The sequence below is a fragment of the Microtus pennsylvanicus genome, chromosome 1 (assembly GCF_037038515.1).
Source record: "Microtus pennsylvanicus isolate mMicPen1 chromosome 1, mMicPen1.hap1, whole genome shotgun sequence".
NCBI lineage: Eukaryota > Metazoa > Chordata > Mammalia > Rodentia > Cricetidae > Microtus > Microtus pennsylvanicus.
In genome coordinates, this window is record NC_134579.1 from 179,668,985 (window position 1) to 179,691,420 (window position 22,436).

Below are 22,436 nucleotides of genomic sequence, written 5' to 3' on the forward strand. Positions count from 1 at the left end.
AAGCTCATTTGTTCATTTGTTTCAGAATGAATTTTAAAAAACACAAAGGCAAAGGATCATTAGGATGTTCCTGACCCAGTGAAGTTCTCTACAGATGCTACTAAGTCATCTTCTTTTATCCTGGTGTGGGCACCATTTCCCGTCCCTACTCCTCAACTCCAATCCTACAGATCATCAGCTATATAAGACACTTAGGGTTAGCTGCCGTGACTATTATCTACTGAGACAGATAAACGTCTAAAAAGTTTAACATGTACCCTCTCATTTTCATAGTGAAACTAAAAGATTCAAGCACAAGAAACCTTTTTTTGTCCTGGTTTCTCTTTCCCATCCTTGCTAATCTAGTAAAGTTATTACATTAGTTGAAGTCTGTATCATGGAATACATTGCTACCCAGAAACAAGAGCCATACAATCAATGATTTGATCCCAGGCACTCCTGGGCTCACATTTGTCATGGAAATTTTGCAGTCATACTTGTATGTTTTCTTCTACAAAGATTTCAAATATCAATAAAACAAATGCAATAAAGTTTCTTTTTAAAAAATATGTATACCATGTCCCTTAGATGGTAGCATTCTGCTAACATATGCAGAACGATTATGATCCCATCAGACACAGCTATTTGTTATCTTAGGAACACTTTTTGCTCTTTGGCCATGAGTCAGGGAAATAAGGAAGAAAAGTGCCTTTTCAGGACAGCAGCACTGAAGTGCCAGTTGCTCCATTCCAATTGTCTATAGTGAGAGAAACTTCTCATCAAGTTGTTAATCATTCTTTCCAAAATCCTGCAGAGACCTTGCATGTCTCTGCTCTTGGCCCTTTAAAACATTCCACTCTCTTAACTTTGGCTGGAAAAGTTGGTATGGAGTGAAAACCATGTTGGGAGTATCAAAAGCCCTGCCACTAGCAAATGTTTGACTCAGCTAATCAAACTGTACTGTGTATCTTCTGATACTTTTAGCCTTGTCTGGAAATGAAAAACCACTATCCAGTAGTATCATTGGAGAATACAATGCAGGTCAAATAATAAATGAGCAAACAAAATATCATAATTTAAGGAATGTAGCCAAACTCTAAAATACTGTGAATTAAGAAATTTCTTCCTAAGAAAACCAGAAAAGAACAGCAAAAAAAGAATCTGAAAAAGTTAGAATAGTAGAAATAAAAATCACCAGGAAAAACACTGATTTGAGAAACTAAATAATTAAATTCAATGTAATAAAAGACTAGCTTTTGTAAGTTATTAAAAAATAGAGAGCATTGGCAGCATTAGAAATCAATGTCACTCTAACAGAAATGAAAGAGACTACAGAGTAGTCTTCTGCCAGCAAATTAAAAAGCTTAGAAGAACTTTCTAGAAAGAAAGAACTTATCGCCATTGATTGAAGAAGGTTTTTATAACAAAAGAGAGTATAGAAAGTCTAGCTAAGCCTACCATAAGGAGAGAAGTTAAATTTGGAAGTCAGTTGGTTGTGGGGCTGGAGATGTGGTTCCATTGGCAGAGTACTTGCCAGGATGAACAAAGCCCTGGATGGCATCCCCAGCATGACAAAAACCAGGCAGGATGAGTCATGTTTGTAACCTCAGCACTCATGGGGAGAGTGCAGGAGGATGGGAGTTCAAGGTCTTCCTCAACTCCACAATGCATGAAGTTGAGATTAGCATAGTATACATGAGACCTGCCTCTAAATAAATTAGTCAATTAACAAAAGTAAAAATCATCCCACAAAGAAAAGCCAAGGCTCACCACATGAATTATTAATGATAATGTTACCATGGCTCCCTTGTGACATTGAGTATCTCCATGCATTGACAGGAAAACCTCTAAGCAAGATTGGCTTAGCTCTACCTTATCTGCTACCCCAATATCACAGCATCCTAGAACAAAGGGAGATATGCCTGATGAGAAGCATACTAAGGCCATTGTCAGTTCTCTCTTGTGTGAAATTGCTGCTGAGAGGTGATTTCTCATTCATCTTCTTAGTTTCTAACTGCTCACTCCCTTAGGACACAGCAGGAAGCTTCTCTGGAAGCCTGTTTGAACATAGATGAGAGGCGAGGCCGCTTCTTCATGGTTGAGTGTGCATTCCTGTGTTTTCCGTATTGCAGCTTGATGTCATCCTGCAGGACTAAGGGCGTGGGGATTAGAGATCACGTCTGTCTTCATTTGGGCCTGTTGCCTTGATGTAAAACTAAACGTATAGCGGCCACAGTCACACTTGTAGCTTCTTTACTATGGAACTGCTTGACTTTCACTGATAGATTCTATAACTACATAAAAAATAAACACAGCAAATCAACAGTCAGACAACACAGGCACTAAAAAGACTGTCCAGTTCTATTGACATCATAGGCAGATAAATACACCACAGGAAAACTGCATACCACTGTTACATGCAAAGGTGTGAAACTCCCTAATAAAATATCGACAAAAACAAATGAAAGAATATTTGCAAGAACATATAATCACAGCATGAAAGATTAACTGGTTCTTGCAGAAAGGAATTGACGACTTCCCAATTCTGCTAATATAACACATTTATATTAGCTACTTTTCTATTGTTGTGATAAAACACCATGAGCAAGGCAAATATAGAAGAAAGGTTTATTTTTACTGGAATTATAGTTTCAGGGATAAGAGATGATCTCCATCACTATGGGGTGTATTGACAAAGGAAGTGTAATAGCTGGAGCTGGAAGTTGAGACCTTATATCTTGATCAATAATAAGCAGGAAGCAGAAAGAACTAACTCAGAATGGAGCGTGGTTTTTGAAACCTCAAAGCATTTCTGCAGTGATACACCTACTCCCCCAGAAAGTCAATACTTCTTAAGCCTTCCCAAACAGCATCACCAGCTAGGGACCATATTCAAATGCATATCTTATTCAGACACTCAACAATTTTTCGTTAGTAGATTAAAAGACAAAATTTACATGACGAATTTTCATAAGTAAAATTATGGCATAAAATAACCTTCTGGATATGAAATGTCCAAAATTATGGAGACAAAAAGGCCAATCAATTGCTAACATGACATTATTTTTTCTCATTTTTAAATATCTTTAATATGTGAAATAATATTATCTCAAACCATTGCTGTGCAATAAACAACCCATTATTGTTATGGGTTTTTGTTTTGTTGTTTAGTTTCCATTGCCTGGATGCAAGTGATCAATGCTACCCCAAATCTATCAATGGATCCTTTGACTACCCTTCATTGGTAAGGAATCTGACATGGTTTCAGTACTGAATATCACCAAAGTTCCTGTGTCCTATTGGCATGAGTCCTGTTTTGGTGTTACCAGGAAATCTTGGATCATTTAGGTGTAGAAACTCCTTGGATCATCGGATGCCTTGGAAGGGGACTGTGTCTCTCATCTCGTCTTTGTCTTCTCTTTTCATTTTCTGGCTGAAGAGTTAACCATTTTGTTTCACTACATGCTCCTACCATGAAGTGTCACCCTTAGCCCAGGCCCAAATCACTAGAGCTACTGACCTTAAACAGAAACATCCAGGAGAGTAAGTCAAATAATAACTTTCATTTTTGAGTTTAATTGCCTCAAGTATTACAGTATAATGGCTTCTAGATAAACTGCTTGGTACACAAGCATGAAGTTCGGCTCGTCAAAACCCACAAAAATATGAGCTGGCAACATTTAAGTGTGATCCCAACACAACTGTGGTGAGATGGGAGGCAGAGACAGGAGAATCTCTGGATGTTTGTGAGCCACCTCTTTTTGAGTACAACAGGTTCTGACTTAACAGAAAATTAACACAAATCCAAATGGCATGCACACACATACACAAATATGCACACAAAAATTTTTAAATAACATAAGGATAAAATTCTAAATCATTTCTAGGTTCCTGGACAGCGTTCCCCCTAAGGTTTAACTAGAAAAACAGAGTCCCCATTTTATTTCATGTCAAAAAAGAATGTTATCAAATCATTGCAATCCAAACCAAGAGATTCTATTATAATCACAAACATAAAGTAGTCAATGCTCCATCTTTCATCAAAAAAGTAGAATAAATAAATAAATGAAAGCTTTCCAAAGGCATTTACAATCCAACTGATGAGTAAATTAAACTGCTCAGTCAAAATTTAAATTAACCATTCCCATAAAACACAGTAAAATAGCAAGACCAAGAATTGTAATTTGGGTTTGGATGACTAAATTCAGGGACTCAAGTCATCTGTGCTATTGACTAAAGACTTAACAGCAAACATGGACATTTCTACAGAGGGCAAGACCAGTCTGAACAACAACAAGAAGGGATGGTAGACCTGCAGGAACTGCTGTGCCACGAGGTGCCTTGTCAAGACCCCAAAAGGTTTGGGTAACAAGGGTTATGGCTCACAGTGATCAGGGTTTCCAGACTGGAAAACTCACAAAGAAAAAGGAGACTAACAAGAAGTGAATCCAGCACTTAGAAATTAAGGGTAAGCTTCAAGCAATGAGGAACTAGATTCAGAGAAGACAAAGAAAACCAAACTCCCAGTTTCATCCTATTTTAGCATTTAAACCCAAAGTGGAACTGAAACCACACAAAAGGGCCTTTCAGTCCAATAACAGAGAAGATGGGAGCCAGCAAAAACATTGCATCTAATTTGGTGTTCATTACAAAATCAGGGCTTTGTAATTATATGTAGATTTAAAATAGTATTAGAACAAGGCATGTCTAGTCCCTTATGAAATATGTAGTAACTCCTAAATGATTTAAACTAACATAAATCTTAAAGGATAGAGTAATAATATTTGTCTTTCACACATTCCACTAACTGATTTTCTCATTTACATATCTAATGCCTTAGCTGGCCTCAATAAATAAAATGCCTATGCTCAAATAAAGAAGTAATATTTAAAGTCTAAAATGGTGTAAGTATTAAAAAAGAATATAATTCAACAAGAATCCATTGTTTTCTTTCAGAAAATTCTTTCCTATAATGTTTGTTAAATGACTAAAAATGATTTTCACACATGCCCAAAAGACTCAGGCAGCCAAGACCTGTAATATCTTAATTGGCAACATCAAGGCCAAATGCAAAGAAAGGATGTAGACTGCACTTGAACACAACACAACAACCTTAGGATCAGAAATTTATAATCAGGACACTTAGAATGATTTGGTTCAACAAACATCCATGACTCCCTACCCCTGCAAAAAAAATTCCATCCTTTTCTTTCCTTCAAAGATACTGTTATGATCTAAAGTGTTAACTTGCTCTAACCCTAAGAAAGATGAATGTAATAGGAGGCAAAAAGGTACATACCTAGTTGTAGATAATATTTTGCAACAGAAGTAAAGAAATTATAAATGATGCTAAGACCTCCTAGAAAGTATCTTAGGTCACTTGCGCTTTTCAAAATGTGTAATTTTGAAAAGCATAGGCATTTTATTTATTGAGGCCAGCTAAGAAGCATTAGATATTTAAATGAGAAAATCAGTTAGTGGGATGTGTGAAAGACAAATACATTATAAAACAAAACATCTACCTCACACATGGAGTAAATGTTTAAGCATCTTTATTTATTCACCTACAAAAAATATGAATAATACTATTGGTCACATCGTGGGATGTAAAAACCTTAGCACTTCGTCTAGCAGACAGTAGATACATGTTGCGTCAGAGACTTTATTAGTCTTTTTCTTTTGGAAGCTTTGGGTCCCAATCCAGTGGATAGCAATGTTTGTCATTACATGTGCTAACACAGACTAAGATCTTCACCAGAAAATCCCTGTACCGAATGTTAAGTCTCAAAGGTCGTCAGGGTGTTAGCCAGTGATGTGTCCTCCCACCCCCTATACACAATGTTACTGCTGTTTCCAATAGTAGTTTCCCATTAGGTGATGGGAGAGAAATTCAGAGAGCTTGTTCAAATCCAAACAAAATTATTGAGATGGATTGAGGAAGAAAAAAGCCTTATTTATGCTCAAACTATTGAAACAATCCTAGAACAGAGAAAAGTAACTTGTTCGTTTTTAATTGGAAATCTCTTTTGTGCGTTGTTTTTTTTTTCTCTTAGTCCTACGTCATCTAGCAGCAGAGATCTGAGGCATGTTTTTCTGTGTTAGTTATTAAAAGTGAAACCTACAAAGAAGTCATGGAACTTTCAACATTCATCAATCTTTAAATTTAATAAACGTTTTAGGCTCCTTCTGCACTGCTGGAATAACAACACATGATTGATAGGCACTAAATGAACCATGAAGAGCAACCTCGAGTTTGGTGAATAGCTAAGACCAACAGAGAAGGGACCAGGAGAATGTGCAGTGGAGTTGCTGAAAAGCTGAGTCCTACTGACCAAAATCAATACCCTCCACCTACCCTCACTGTGAAAGATCTGTAAGTATTCCACGCCTGCATGGCCCACACACTTACAGCGTGAAGTCTTGAGGGACCCTAATCCCTTGCTGTTTTCATTCTGTACTCTCTGTAGATAATTGGAGTATGAGGAAGGTTAACAACGACCCCCTTCGGTATTCGAAAAGTGGAATGCAAACATTAATGCCAGCCTTTCTGTTTTAACATAAATGCATTGGAATTCAAAATGATTTCCATTCACCCTTTTATGTATTTCTTTGTATGTAGCATTCTCTACAGAAAGGAAGTACATATGCTTCGTCCTTGGTAAGCAGGTCTGAGGAAGACTTTCTTTCTTCTGCCTGGAGACAAATTGGGGGATGAGGAATTTTTGAGGTGCGACTGAATGGTTTTGAGTGGAAACAGGCATAAATACATAATAGAAGGATGCAAGGAACAGAGGAAAAACCGTGTAAATACATGTATTTCTGTACGGTAATGAACCTGATTTTGTCGAATCTATAGATAATACAAATGCTTGGACAGGAGATGTAACTTAAGTGTGTTTACAAGAAACAGAAGCACAGGTGGAAAATGATTTTGAAATTTAAAAAAGGGGGTTGATGGCAGGAACTAAACACTCCTCAAACTTTCCCAGTTTATAATGCCTATATTATATATGGCCAACGACAATATTTTCACTAAAAAATTTTAAATCAAGGTAGTAGTAAAGTGTTGTAAGCGTTATACTGAAACTATTACCAAATAATCTATAATCTGAAAAAAATCATTCACAAAAATGTTTAATTTTATATTAAATTTTCAATAGTAAGTTGAGAAGCAAACATTCAAATTATTGTCAATAAAGTTACTGCTTTCAATAAAATAGGATAATAATAATCTGTTATCGTATTGTTCATGTCTTAGTTAAGATTTTCTTATTGGTGTAGAGAGACACCATGACCACAGCAACTGTTATAAAGAGAACGTTTAATTGGAGTGACTTGATTACAGTTTCAGAAGTTTAGCCCATTATTATCATGGTGGGGAGCATGGTGGCATACAGACAGACATTGATGTGGAATTCCCCTCTATATGTTGTGAATATATTTTATTACTACTGGTTAACAAAGAAGCTGATTTAACCTATGGCAGGGCAGATTATAGGTAAGCAAGAAAACTAAACTGAACAGAGGGAGAAAGATGGCAGAGCCAGGGAGAAGACATGGGGCTGTGAGAACCTAACCAGTAAACCACAGCCTTGAGACAATACACAAGTTAATAGAAATTGGTTAATTTAAAATGTAAAAACAAGTTAGGAATACATCTTAGCTATTAGTCAAACTGTTGTAATTAATATAGTTTTTGTCTCATTATTCAGGTGGGGGTGACTGAGAAATGGATACACAGTCTCCATTTATAAAATAAAAAAGTACAGACAATCATAGATTAAAGGAGTAGCGATAATAAATATTAAAAATTCATAAAGTAAAAAACTAAGCCACATAAAGATAGAATATATGCAGAGTCTATATTATGTATATTATTGTTTTCTTTGGATTCTTTGACTGTTAATGAGTTAACTACTAGAAAACATTTGATTCTGGGGGCTGCTAAGCTAAGTCAACATTCATATTTTAAAGTTATCTTGTCTTCAAAATTTGTTTCTAAGGATATGTTACTTTGGAAAAGAGGTTTTGTTTTTTTTCTGCAGAGAACAGGAACATTCCTTCCACACAAATGTGGCTTGATGGAACAAGACACCCCAAAAGGTCTTCATGAACCCTAAAAATAACTTACCCAATAAACAGTTGGAAGCAATTTGGAGAAAACAATGCCCAAATTCCCAAATTGTTTGCTTATAAATGTTTGTATTCATTTTTAAATGGTTAGTTATAAATGGTTAATGGCATGGTACTGGAGCTAAGAATGCTACATTTTACAGGCAACAGGAAGTCAACTGACTCTCACACTGAGGGAAGCTTGAACAAAAGAGACCTCAAAGACCACCCTACAAAGACACACTTTCTTCAACAAGGGCAAACCTAATAGTGCTACTCCCTTTGAGGGTCATTTTCTTTCAAAGAGTTAACAAGGTAGTCATTATAATTGGAAAATATTTGTGAAAGCTTAGACCAGAGAATAAACATAAAATTGAGAAATCAATGTGTAAGACAGTTGAGCTGTTATTGCAGAGAAAGTGGGAAATTTGTTTTCTTTTTCTCCTGAGAGACATGGGATTGAAGAGACAAGGGTTGGTAGGATGGGAGAGAAAGCAACAGAACCCAGGGAAATCCCTCAGAAACAGATTTAAAGAATGTGAATCCGTTACTACTGGGGCTGCAGAGATGACTCAATGGGTAAGGCTCTTGCTGTGGAAATATGGAGAGCACATTAAAGTGGGGGGAGTAACAGTGTCTAGAATCCCAGCACTTTCACAGCAAGATCAGAGGCAGGAGGATTCTGTTAGCTTAAGGGTCAGGTCATTCGTTGTATGCAGAAACAATAAGAAAAGAAACTTTGCCTCAAGCAAAGCAGGAAGTGAGAACCAACACTGAAGGCTGTTCTCTGGCCTTCATATATACCATGATTTACATATGTGCAACCAAATACACACATGCTCACACACACACACACACACACACACACACACACACACACACTGTATACACTCAACCACACAAACAAAACATAATCCTGTATGCTTCTTAGTATTCTGTTTCTAGGATCATATTTTCTAAATAAACCCTTTTGGTTCTTTTGAACTTTTATTTTAGAGCCATCATATACATGTGGACTCTTCTATTAAAAAGGGTCATTTGAGAAAAATTCAAAAGAAGTACTGGACTGGGGTCAGTGCTAAGTTTAAAGAACCTCAAACGAAAATTTTCAAGACTCTTAAGCTGGAGCCTCACATGACCAGAAATCTGTGGAGAACGTGAGTCTTTCCAATGGGCATGTGACCCATGGCCCCTTACTGTATGTGTATCAAAATCCTCACAAATAGCTACGTCTTTCCTCCACTTGGGTACCTGTAACTTTGCCAAATTTATCTCTGATGGAAATAATTACTTTTAAAGAAAAAGAAAAAGAATAAGGATGAGGTGGAGGAGAAGAACAAAAACAAGAACAAGAACAAAAAGAACAAGAAGAAGTAAAACATTGAAAAAAGATTATTTGTAGCTAACGATCCAATGAACTTACAGATAATCAAATCAGATCATCCTTCTTACTTAACCCCCTCTGGAAGTCCCTCACAGACACACCCAGACATATGGCATAGTCGATGGGCTCATTCCAACTCCAATCAAACGAGTAGCAAAGATCACCTGCCACAGTCTCAGTTCAAACTCCCTCATGATTTATGGTGCTGAGAATTTGTTTAATCCTCCCACTTGAGTTAAAAAGATACATCTCACTGATAAAACACATGCTAGCACACATCTGTGTCCTGCTTATAAAATAATATAGTTACTCATTCATACATAAGCCGGATTGAGTGTTTTCATATTCGGTGATTCTTTCAGTAGTTAAGCACAGGCAGTCATTCCTACAAGTGACAAATATTGTGGGAACCTAAAGGTGAACGTACATCACTGGTGATCTAAATCAGGCGGCAGGCAGTGGGATGGGGATATGCTAGGGGGATTATTGGAGGTAGAAGCACGGTCAGCAGAATGAAAATGAAACTCCATGTGTAGCTGTGTTGAACACACATTAGAAACTGTTGGAAAGACACCTACAGTAGGTGAAATTCATCTTGGCACAAATAAATTATACAAAGTATTTACTGAGCACAGTCATCTATGCTGTGGGCAAAGTACCCTAGAGAACATTCAATAACAAAACTCTGATTTGGGCTCATGGTTTTGGAGGTTTCTAAGTTGGGACTGAGCAAGAGGCTCATGGGAACCAGGAAGCAGAGAGAAGAATACAGGGACAGATAAACTCTGTAAAGACATACTCCTAGTGACCTACTTTCTCCAATCCAGCCTCAGTTACCCCAGTTTCTATCACCTACCAAAAGCCCACTTAGTGCCATTGGGTTAGTCTGTCATTAGGATAACCCTTAGATCCAGTCATGTCTCAGAAGCCCACCTCTCAATGGTGTCACCATATGGGGACAAAGCCTATAATGCAGGAATTTTTATTATTATTTTATATTTAAACTCTAACAACATTGTGACAAATGTTCTGCTATCTCACAGAGGTCACTAAGTAAATCTATGACTATATGCTGGATTTTAGAATTCAAATACACTAAAGGCTTGGTTGCCAGCCTGAAGGAGGTGCTAAAGGGCTTAGGAAGTGGATCCTATTGGAAGAAAGTTACATCATCTTCGTCAGAGGTGTGCCTTTATGGGAAGGCTTGATTCTGATTTCTCCCTCTTTTCTCTTTTGCTTCCAGGATGCCATTACATAAACACATTTGCTGTTCCATTGTTGCCCACAGTGATCCCAAATCAACAGAGCCAGTTAAACCTGTCCTCCTTTTAAGCTATTTATCTCCGGTATTTTGTCACAGGTATGAAAATTGATTAGCTCATGAGAGATGACTTGGCTTCACCACTTTAAAAATGTGGGACCTTTGTATGATGAGCAACTCATTGAATGCTCTTTAGATGATAAATGGTAGAGCCCAGACTGAGATCTGGGTAGCCAAACTCAAGGGCCACAGCCCCAGCAGAAATAAGAGCTTGTCATCTCCCTGGCTCTGTGTGGATCAGCCCTATAATCCACACAACTCAGAACATAGGTTAGTTAATATTTATATTCACAGGGAGGTAAAATAAATCATCTTTCTGACATGACCCTCTCTGAAAGGCCCTCACAGATTCATGGAGAAGCATTCCACAATCTGAGATCAGTCTAAATCCAGTACAACTTAGCAGTGAAGATGATCACCTTGGTTTAAATTCTGTCATAACTTATGGTGCTGAGAGTTCACTTAAGTCCTTGCATTAGAAAAAATAAATTAAACATCACAAACAAAAGATCTACTATCACAATCTATGTATTCCATATAAAACTATATTGTTATTCATTTATACACAAGACATCATGTAACAACCAGATCCAAAGCCGCTAATGTTAAGTAAATTTAAGGCAGAAAGTGTATTGTAATGTATCAAAATTTTCATAAATGCTCACACCAGTTTGTGAATCTGGCATATATGTTCATAATTCTTGCTCACTATGAATATTCACTATCAATATTCCAACTTATTCTAATATTTGTTGACATAAAATATCATGAGGGCAATATGGAATACTTCAGTGGAGTTCTGGGAAAAGTAACAGACAAGGAAAAGAAGTCAAGGAAAAATGGAAAGGACTATGTTCATACAAAGTAAATGGCTAAGCGTCTGAGAGTACTTTCACGATTCATTTCACATGACAACAGTGCCCTCTGGTGAACAACATGTTTATTTCACATCTTTCTCCAGAGCAATATAGGTGATGTACTCCATGGCACAGAGGTTTAACAGCTACCGCACAGCACAGCACTGATTAGAGGTAGAAACTCTCTATTGTACCTTCCAAAAGTCCAGAAGAAGGGATCTTGGATTACTGATCATAAATCAGAGATCAATGGAAAAAGTGGCATGCTTAACCAGACTTAGACATTATGGACTGCAAAATATATTGCCTTATGAATATGTACATCTTTAAGTTTTTATATATGGCTCATTTTCAAATAATATTAATGGAAATTTAATAATTAATATAAATATTTAAAGTATTCCTATTGGTTATTTTTTTTGCTCAAGCTAGCATATGGATTGAACAAACTTAGTTCACTTTAGAAGCTGTTTTAATAGTACAGTAATTTTGCAAAATGCAAATTCTACTTCTATAAATAAATAAGAGTAGATATATTTGAGTTAATCAAATTATGTGTAGAGAATGCTACTTCAAGATAAAAATTATCTCAGAGATGTATCTACAAAGTAGATAATATATATTACCAAAACATTTGTGGTTTTCACAAGTACATTTTAAATTTTCAGTGATCTGAGGCACACAAATATGTTAATATAACTCTTTATTGTCCACGTAAGATCTTTACTCCTGAGTCTAAGTCTCAGTGATGGTTTTCACTATTGATGCTATTCAGAGACTAAATGGAACACAGAACACAGTCATGTGATCCACGGCATCCATTGTCTTGTAGTCTACCACATTGGTTCATTTATTTTCTTTCTTTTCCTAGCCAATGAAAGCTTCGTTGTGAATGTGAAATTCTGCCTACTTCATGTTTTTCCTTATTGTTGCAACCATAATACTTAAAACAATGCTCACATAAATGCTTCCTAATAGAGACTGAAAAAATGAGCCTACTGTGGTTACTCCATACAGTGGGAATCTTGATTGCTCACATCAGTTTTCTTTTCATTAACTCTGGTTTGGCTTTCTGGTATCCCTGACCCATTTAATGTGGCAAAAACTGATACTGTAGCCATCCCAGTTTTAACAGGATTGTTAGTTTTATTTCCCAACCTTATTTCTCAGACAAGGAAGTTGGCAGTGTAAGGTCTCTGGTTTCGTACAAATTTTCTCCCATAGTTCAGTCACCATGCTGTGAGAAGCCCAAGGCACTTTGATATTCTAGCCAACATTCGGAATAAACTGCCAGGTCTGCATGACACAGCTTGCATGTTCTACCTGAATGAGTCCTCACAGGAGTGCCAATCCAGCCCATCTCAAGTGGAGCTGAAGAAATGCCTAATTCCCAAAGAAAAAGGTAGCTGTTGTACACAGGTAGTTTGTTACAACAATAACAAGTTACCAGACCTGTAATCTGTCATACCTATGCTGGGTGCAATAAAGAACATCAAAGGATCATGGAAAGTTTGATATAAAAGAATATTCATTGGAAGAAAGAGAAAAATCATTCATGTGACTATTTCCTTGTAAGCTGATGAGTGCCACAAAGAACCGATGAGAACTTAGAGATGTAGAGGAAGGATGTGTTCAAAGGAAATTTTGGGAAGAAGATTCTGTTAAGTTGTTTAGCCGGTAGAGTGTGTCTTTAAATGAAATTTAACTGTAGAGGTGAAGTGGGGGGCAGGGTTGCTGGAAAAGGTAGAGATGATAACAAGAGCCTGGTACCTACCCATCGAACAGAAGATAAGTGATTTGTAAAAGAGCAGGCAGGCCCGTACAGGGAAACGGGGAAGCCAGAGAGGAATCCTGGAAATGCATCAGGAAGGCATGCTGCAGCTGTATTTCTTTAGTCACCAGGAAATCAGAAGCTCTTTAACACCCACTGTGGCTGTCACACTCACTATAAACATTGCTTGAGCCATGTAAGTGGACGCTTGTGATTATAAGTCAGAAATGAAGCCATTCTCTAGTCCCCCTTCCAGAGACCCTCACTATCAAATGTCTTTTCTTCCAGCTCTCTGCATACAATGGTACCGTATACCCAGAGGTCCTCTATTTTTTGGGCCATTAGCATTGTTTTTGTGACAATCCACCTCCTGTATTGATAGTCCATGAAGACAGATGTTTAGTATTCACAAAGGATTTATCATATAAAATATGATTTCTTTGGTAGGTATCTTAGTAGGAAATTTTTGCACAAATTTCCAATTTGGAAACAGCTCTTGTGTAAATGAACAAACGTGAGCTTAACCGGCTCTCTTTGGTATAGTGTCGTTGCCTACAATATGAGGCAGTTTTGTGTGACTGTGACAAAAAATACCTGACAAAATTAACTTATAAACTTATCATTTATAAAGCTGGGCTTTGGTGGAGCACACCTTTAGTCCCAACACTCAGTAGGCAGAGATAGGCAGATTTCTCTGAATTCTAGGTTAGCTTGGTCTACAGAGTGTATTTCAGAACAGCCACAGCTATACAGAGGAAGTCTGTCTCAAAAACAAAAATAAAAACAAAACAACAGCAGCAAAAAACAAAAATTCAAAAAGAAAAGAGGGGATTCTTCTGATGTACAGTTCTAAGATCAGTCAGCCTAGTGTTGAAGTCAGTACATTGTGATAGGAGTGTGAGATGGAGAAAACAAATTACATCCTTAGCCTGGAAGCAACCATACTGGAGTTCAACAATTCCCCATAAGGCCTCACTTCCTAATGGTCCAAAGTATTTCATTAGAATCTTGCTGGGGAACTATGTATTTATCACACACACACATTGTTGGACACTCATCCAAACAACAGAGTATGCTGAATAAGTCTGTAAAAAAGAGTCTTAGGAAATATTTCTACAGTTTGCCATGAATTTGATGGAAACGGCCTGAATGGTGCTGCATAGCTCATATTTCAGAGTAGAATCTATTTCTGAAATAAAGAGGAAAGTATTGTTTTGATGTTCTCATGGTCATGTATTATACAGGACTCTCTTTTGGCTTTGTGAAGTTAAAATCTTTCAGGCAAAAATGTGGCTCTTTTTTCCTGTCCTAACTTCTTGATTGATTATTTATTTAATATGCAATTACAGCATGTCCAACTTTATAAATAAAACTAATCCTTTTTGGAACACAGAAGACAATTAGTACAAAAGTAAATAAAAAAATGAATTAAATGAACATTACTTCAGCTCCTTAAGAATAACCATATAACCACAGAGCAAGGAGAGATGGTCCACACCAACTGCCCCAGCTCATAGAAGGAAGAGGAGGAGGAGGAAGGAAGCCCAGGGTTCTAAGGTGCATAGTGAATTCAGTGTCACCACACGCTGGGTTATATGAGATCCTGTCTCACAAAGTAAAACTGTGGATAAAGAATAACTCTATAAAACAGTGTAGAAGGGCTGGAAAAAAAGATGCCTCAGTAAGTAAAAGCAATTTTCCACAAGTCTGACAACCAAGTTTGATCCCTGGGACCCATGTGGTAGAAGGAGAGAACTGGCTCCTGCAAGTTGTCCTCCAACCACCACACACCTGCATATGCACACACACACACACACACACACACACACACACACACACACACACACACACACACAATGTAACTTAAAATTTAAAACAAAATAGCAATAGCATATGCTCTCTAAATAGTACGCAAATAATTGCGCCAAACCCTTATTTCCTTCAGAAATAGATACATATGGTAGAATAGTTAATATTACAAAAATTATATATTTACTCAAGAATAAATCCAAGAAAATATACTTACTTCCCCGTGTCATAGCCAGAGAAGAAAATGAGATTTCAAGATCTCCTTGAGTAGAGAAAGAAGGGTTGAGGACTTAAGGAAGGCAGCGTTGCGGCAGATCACTCTTAGGAGAAGACTGAGAAGCAGCGAGGGTGACTACTGAGCAGGGCTCTACGGATGTTCACGCTAAACCAACCAGATGATAACAGTACTTTACAATTTGGGCTTCGTCAGTGACGTGGTGGGCCTTGGAGCAGAATGAATGATTCTGTGAAGCTTTCACACGCTTCTAAAAATAACACTTTGCAAGACCATGCAGCATCCTGAAAACCCAGCAATGTTTTTCTTTGAAAACATTAGTAACTATTTTTTTAAGAGGGTAGATCAGTCACCTCAAGGCTCCTTTCTGTGTAGAGCTGAAGAAAGTTTTAGCACTAAGTGACTAATGGCAGAGTCGAACTGTTTTGGCAAGATCTGCTTCAACAGTTTTAGTCAGAGTTACATGCAAAACCTGTTTGTAACTCTTCTAGTGTGCAAAATGGAGAAAGAAGGGAAGCTGATAGAGGAGCAGAGTTCTTTGCATTTTGAGGCTAAACACACAAAATGCCACACATTTTCTGGAAAGCAAGATAGTTAATTCAGGAAAGCCCTCCAAATTAATATGCGTAAGTCGTTTTCCTGAAACTACCTAGTGATAATCAGAGATGATTACCATGATAATAAATCATGGTAGAAGGACCTACAGAAATGCTGGATGTAATTGGTTGCAATACAGTTCATAAACCCAGGGCAATCCCTAAAGTTACAAAGGATGATGACAGACAACATGATCACGAGTAATCCAAAGAAAATACTGTTTTATTACTCTGATCAGGAAACAAAGCTGGCCTCCACCACTGGCATACTCCTCATCAAAGCTGTTTAAACTTACTGGAAATGAAAACATCCTTGTCTAGTTAACTGGAAAACAGCTGTGGCCGTCATATCTCAGCAAAACCATGAATCAAACAGGCTCTGTGATTCTAACCGGAAGTACAAAGATCTGTGACTAAGTTGGACTTAGTGTGTATGGGTACATCCATATACAAATACTTGCACTTACTCTGATGTATCAATCTGATTCAAAATCAAGTACTTGGGGGCAAGTGTCTACTAATCAGCCAGTTCCCAGTGAGACACAAGGCTGAGATGAGAACCTGGCTTTGGTAAAAGGACTTAGGAAAAATGAAATGCAAGGGCTCTTGATGTGAGATTCCCCTCTATATGCTGTGAATACCAATGGTTAATTAAAGAAGCTCTTTTGGGCCTGTGATAGGGTAGAGTAGAGCTAGGTGGGGAAAACTAAACTGAATGCCGGGAGAAAGGAGGCAGAGTCAGAGAGAAGCCATGTAGCCCTGCTGGAGACAGATGCCAGAATTTTATCTGGTAAGCTACAGCCACATGGCAATACACAGATTAGAAGAAATGGGTTAGATTAATATGTAAGAGATAGCCAATAAGAAGCTAGAACTAAGGGGCCAAGCAGTGATTTAATTAATACAGTTTCTGTGTGGTTATTTTGGGAGTCTAGGTGGCCAGAAAATGAACAAGCCTCCTCCTACAACAGGCTCTGGTCAAGCAGACTATGCTTGGGCAAATTTTATAGTGGATTGGTAAATATAAGCACAAAACGAATTGTGTGAATTAACTCAGCTCTAAAGAGAAGCTCTACTTCATTGACTGAGGACTCATGAAGTTAAATTCTCACTCCTTGGCAGTTTATAATTTGTTTCCTGATCAGGAAGGTGAACACAACATTTTCTTTTGAGACAGAGTTGTGCAGTTTAGCTAGCAATCTTCCAAAACGCAAATTACATGCCAAAAGCAAAGCTAGACATGGTAGATTTAGAAGTGGTTAATGCATTTCTTTCATAGGCTGGGATTTGCCTGAAAGTACAGTTACATCGGGTTTCTTTAAAACAATTCTTCTTTGTTTATGAGACTTTCATGCATGTATATAATGAAATGTGATCATATATACCCCCATTTTCCACTCCAACTCCCCCATATTCACTTACATCCCCTTCCCCGAACTTTATATCCTTTTTTATATAACCCACAAAATCCAGTTAGTACTGCCCATATGTGCATGACTATGGGGCCAAACCTACCAGTGACAATATTCTGAAAAGAATGGTTTTACCCTTTTCCACCAAATGTCCATTATCAATTCTGCCTCAGTAAAGGATCAAACTTAGAGATCATCTACCCTCTCTATGCTGGGATTTTTGTTGGCTTGATCTTCTCTAAGTCATTTGCAGGTACCATGGCTGCTGTGAGTTCAGATTTCAATACCCAGGTCATGACCAGAAGACACAGTTTCTCCACATCCCTTAGATCTTACATTCTCTGCCTCCTCCTCCTCCTCCTCCTCCTCCTTCTCCTCAGATGTTCTCTGAGCCTTGGTGGTGATGAGATTATTATGCATATCTCATTTAGGTGTAACATTCAGTCTCTTCCTCTTGGGCTGATTGATGATGAAAGGCAAGGATAGTTTCAGGAAATGTACAGGAATAGGCAGACTCAGCGAAGTTGGGTGTGGTGATTTGAATAAGAATGGCTCCGATAGGCTCAAAATTCTGAATGCTTGGTCACTAGACAGTGACACTGTTAGGAGGTGTAACCTTGTTGGAGAAGGTATGGCCTTATTGGAGGAAGTGTGTCACTGTGTGGGCTTTGGGTTTTCAAATGCTCAAGCCATGCCCAGCATCCCTTTCTCTATTCCTGATGCCTGTGGATCTGGACATTGAAGAAAGACACTTAAAAGAAATCCCACACTAACTCAGAATTGAGTATCACAGTTATTTATTTAGGGGTAGACTCACAGATCACAGTCCTCTGCTGGAACGGGGAACAGCAACCACATCCTGCAGCAAGAAAAGAGGCCAGATGCCTGCTTTACATAGTATAAGAGGCCATGCCCAAGTAGGAATGGTAGGAATTCCTATGGCAGGACACAGAGCTTTCAGCTACCTCTCCAGCACCATGTCTGTTTGTGTGCTACCATGATACACGCTATGCTAATTAATAATAGACTAAACCTCTGAAAGGGTAAGTCATACCCAATTAAAATGTCTTTTCTTTTACAAGAATTACCAGTGTTCTGGTGTCTCTTCACAGCAATACCCTGACTAAGACAATGGGAGATGAAGAGCAAAAGTCATTTTCCAAAGAGATCGACAAGAAACCAGTTGAAGTGTTAATACTACACAAAAGAAGAAAACCCTTGTGGCATTTTGTGGGAGCTTACTTACTGTAATCTTGGCTCAGGCATTGGAAGCTAAATGTCAGATCAATTACAGAGAGCAGTAATTAGAGAAAGGGACTATTGGGCTCTGAAATCCCAGAATCACAGAAAACATGTTTTCTTCCGGCTAGTTTGAAAATCAAACATTATTAAACAACCCTATTAAATAAAATTTAAACCAGTTTACAGCCAAAGCATCAATTTGGTTAAACCCCTAGTTGACATCTATCTCAACACTTGAGGGTTTTAGCAATGCTATTAGACTCTCATCATTTTTCCTGAATATTTAATATGATGAGTTATTGAAGAGTTGGTCCCAGGCAAGGCCTGCAATTGTCTCTTGTAAAAATGTGATAGTGACCTCATCCATCAGATTACACTGCAGTCATTTCCACAGTAAGAGCTAACTAACTGCAGATACTATCACTAGTTAAAAGATTGAGGAACATATTTTTAGCTCCAATAACTTTCTAAAATAACTCTAAGATTAAGCCACATTGCTTTAATTCAAAGTTTGAGCATAATCAACTTTTCTCAGTGCTAAGGGAAAGAGACTAATAATGGCTTATCTCCACATTTGCATGAGATAAAGGAAATTTTCATTTTAGTTTCATAGAATTGATCGAAGCGATGAAGAGGCATAAGTTTTCATTTAAAAACATTAATTTCATCATATTTAACAATACTTCTCCCAAAACATCTACAAAAATGTAAAGTTAATAAAAATCTGTTTCATTTCTTAGCTATCCTTTTTTTTGACCTAAAGGGAAAAATTCTGAAATTATTTTAATTAAATACAATAATAGTAAAGAATGGAAAAGGACTTTAAAGTTATCCATTATTTATCACTACATGTTTAGGAAATTAAAAATGTTTCTTAAACTAGCCAAATATATAGATCACAAATGCAAAGCTTCCAGTTTTTTTTAAAGATTTATCAGATAAATAAAATTTTTCTTTCTTTTAGTGTTTTGTCTTGAGACAGACTCTCACTCTGTAACACAGGCTAGCCTCAGTTTCATGGTCTAACCCAGGCTGGACTTGAATTTATAACAATCCCCTGCATCAGATTTCCAGAATGCTGTATTACAGGCATCCATCCCCATGTCAGGCTGGCAAAATTATTTCTGTAAGACTTAACAAGACCTATTATCACATTTTTCACCTTCGATCTATAAACCACTAAGCACTTAAAAAAAAAAAGCAAGCTTTGATCGTTTATGTAGGCCTATTTCAAGGTATATATATATATATATATATATATATATATATATATATTAAAAGTGTATATAATTAAAGTTCTTTAATTAGTAAGTGAATATTGATTTTTGCTTTCAAAACTATTTTTTGAAAACTTGAGTAGCTAAGAAGTGTTCTCAGATTTTGGTATCCATTATTCATTCATAATATAGTCAAGGTGAGAAAGTTAATGTACCAGACAGAGGAGATGAAAGTCACTTGGCCTACTGAGAACATTACCGTGCTGCAGATTTCAACCTGGCATAATGAGTGATGAATTTATGATACCAAGAATAGTATAAAAAATTCTAAGAAAATTGGATCATGACACACAGAAAATATTTTAGCACATACAGAGAGAAACATAAAACACATGCACAAACAGAACTCCCAAAAACACAAACTCAAAGATAACATGCCATCAAAACACTAGTAAAGTAAAAAAAAAAAATCAAATAAATATAGATAAATATTCTTCAAAAGTACCATTGACTTTGTTTTGTGTTGGTCATCTACTGGTAGGCATATGGCCTTCATTTAAGTGTGTGTACTAGTGATACACCACTTGAAAAAAAGTTTTCATTTTTGAGATTAGAGAGAGATTATCAGTTATTTATAGGATTTCATGGCCACTTACCTCCCTTAACACTGGAATTTCATCTCATTTGAACTTGTGCAGGCCCTGTGCATGCACATTCCCTGTGAGTTCATGCGTGTGTGTGTCCTGTAGTGTCTAGAAGACACTATTCCATTGGTACCATCCATTACCTCTGGTTCTTACAATCTTTTGGTATCCTATTCTGCCTAGTTCCCTGAGCCCTGAAGGGATGGATTTGATGGAGATAGTGATTTATGACTGAGTATTTCAAGGTCTTTTACTTTCTGCATATTGTCCAAATATAGCTCTCTGTATGAGATCTCAATACAGAGAGGAAACTTTGCTAATGTCTAATCAAAACACTGATATATGAATATTGCATAATGTTACTAGGAGTCATTTTATTGCTGTATTAGTTTAGCAGAATACTATTATTTGGTTTTCCTCTACACTATTGAATCTTAGTCTCTTGGCCAGCAGTGTGAGGCATGAGTTCCAGCTTATGGGTGGACTCTTAAATCCAGTCAGATGGTGGTTGGTTATTCCCAAAGCTTTAGTGCCACCATTACATCAGGGTATCCTGCAGGCTGTCACCATGTAAATCAAAGTGTTTATAGTTGGATTTGTGTTTACCTTTCAATACTAACTAGTCAATATCAGTAAGGCTCTAGATAGGCACCAGCTTGACTTTGTGTCCAATGAGAGATTTATGTATTGTCTTCAGCAATAGCACCTTACCATCAATTTATGGAGAGCAACCAGCAGTGTTGTATGGAGATTTATATAGGGTACCTTTGGCCAACAATCCAGTTGAGGTAACCCATTGCTGGTACTGAAATTTTCATTTGGTGGTGAGAGATGTCTAATCATTTGGTGACTCCATTTAGAGTTCTTTTTTATACACACACATTTAGAGGATCTTAGTATGATTTCATAAGACCTTCAAATGGCCCAGAGTCTAAGCTGTCCCTCCCTGTATTTCCTTTCTTATGCTCCACTTCCCTCCTCCTCTCCTTTTATCCTTCCATTCCAATCTATGCCATGTCACTCCAAACTTTATAGTTTATTTCCTCTTCTTTGTGAATCCCTGCCCCAGTTCTTTATATAAAAATTCTTTGGTTATATGGATTATGGTATATTTATCAAAGATTTAACAGCTAATATTCACATATACGAACGTGCATATCATAATTTGTCTTTTGAGAACTGGGTTACCTCACTTTAGGATTAGCGTTTATAGCATCATACACTTCCCTGGAGAGGTCACGATTTCAGTAAGAGCTGAATATTATTATGTTATACAGTGTACCACATTTTGTTATCTATTTATGTGTTTATGGGCATCTAGGCTATTTCCAATTTCTAGCAATTGTAAATATAGCACTAATGAACACAAATGAGCAAGTATCTTTGTAGTAGGAAATAGAGACCTTTAGGTATTATCCCAAGAGTGGTATGGTTTGATCTTGAAGTAGATATATTCACAGTTTCTGGAGGATCCACAACATTGATCTCCGTAGTCACGGTAGAATTTTCACTCCCACCGACAATGGATGAGTGTTCCTCTTACTCTACATCCTTGCTAGCATGATCTGCCATTTGTTTTACTGATGTTGGTCATTTTGATTGGAATAAGAAGAAATCAAAGTAATTTGTTTTGCAATTTTCTGATGACTAAAATTTTAAAGCATTTTTTTAAGTTTTTCTTAATCATTTGTGCTTCTTCTTTGGAGAACTTTCTGTTTAGATTTGTACCTAATTTATTATTAGGGTTGTTCATCTTCTTTTGTTCTGGTGGTTTGTTTTGGTTTTAGTTTTTTATATTAACCATCTATCTGATATGTAATTAATAAAGATATTTCCCCACTGTTTAGCCTGCAGCTT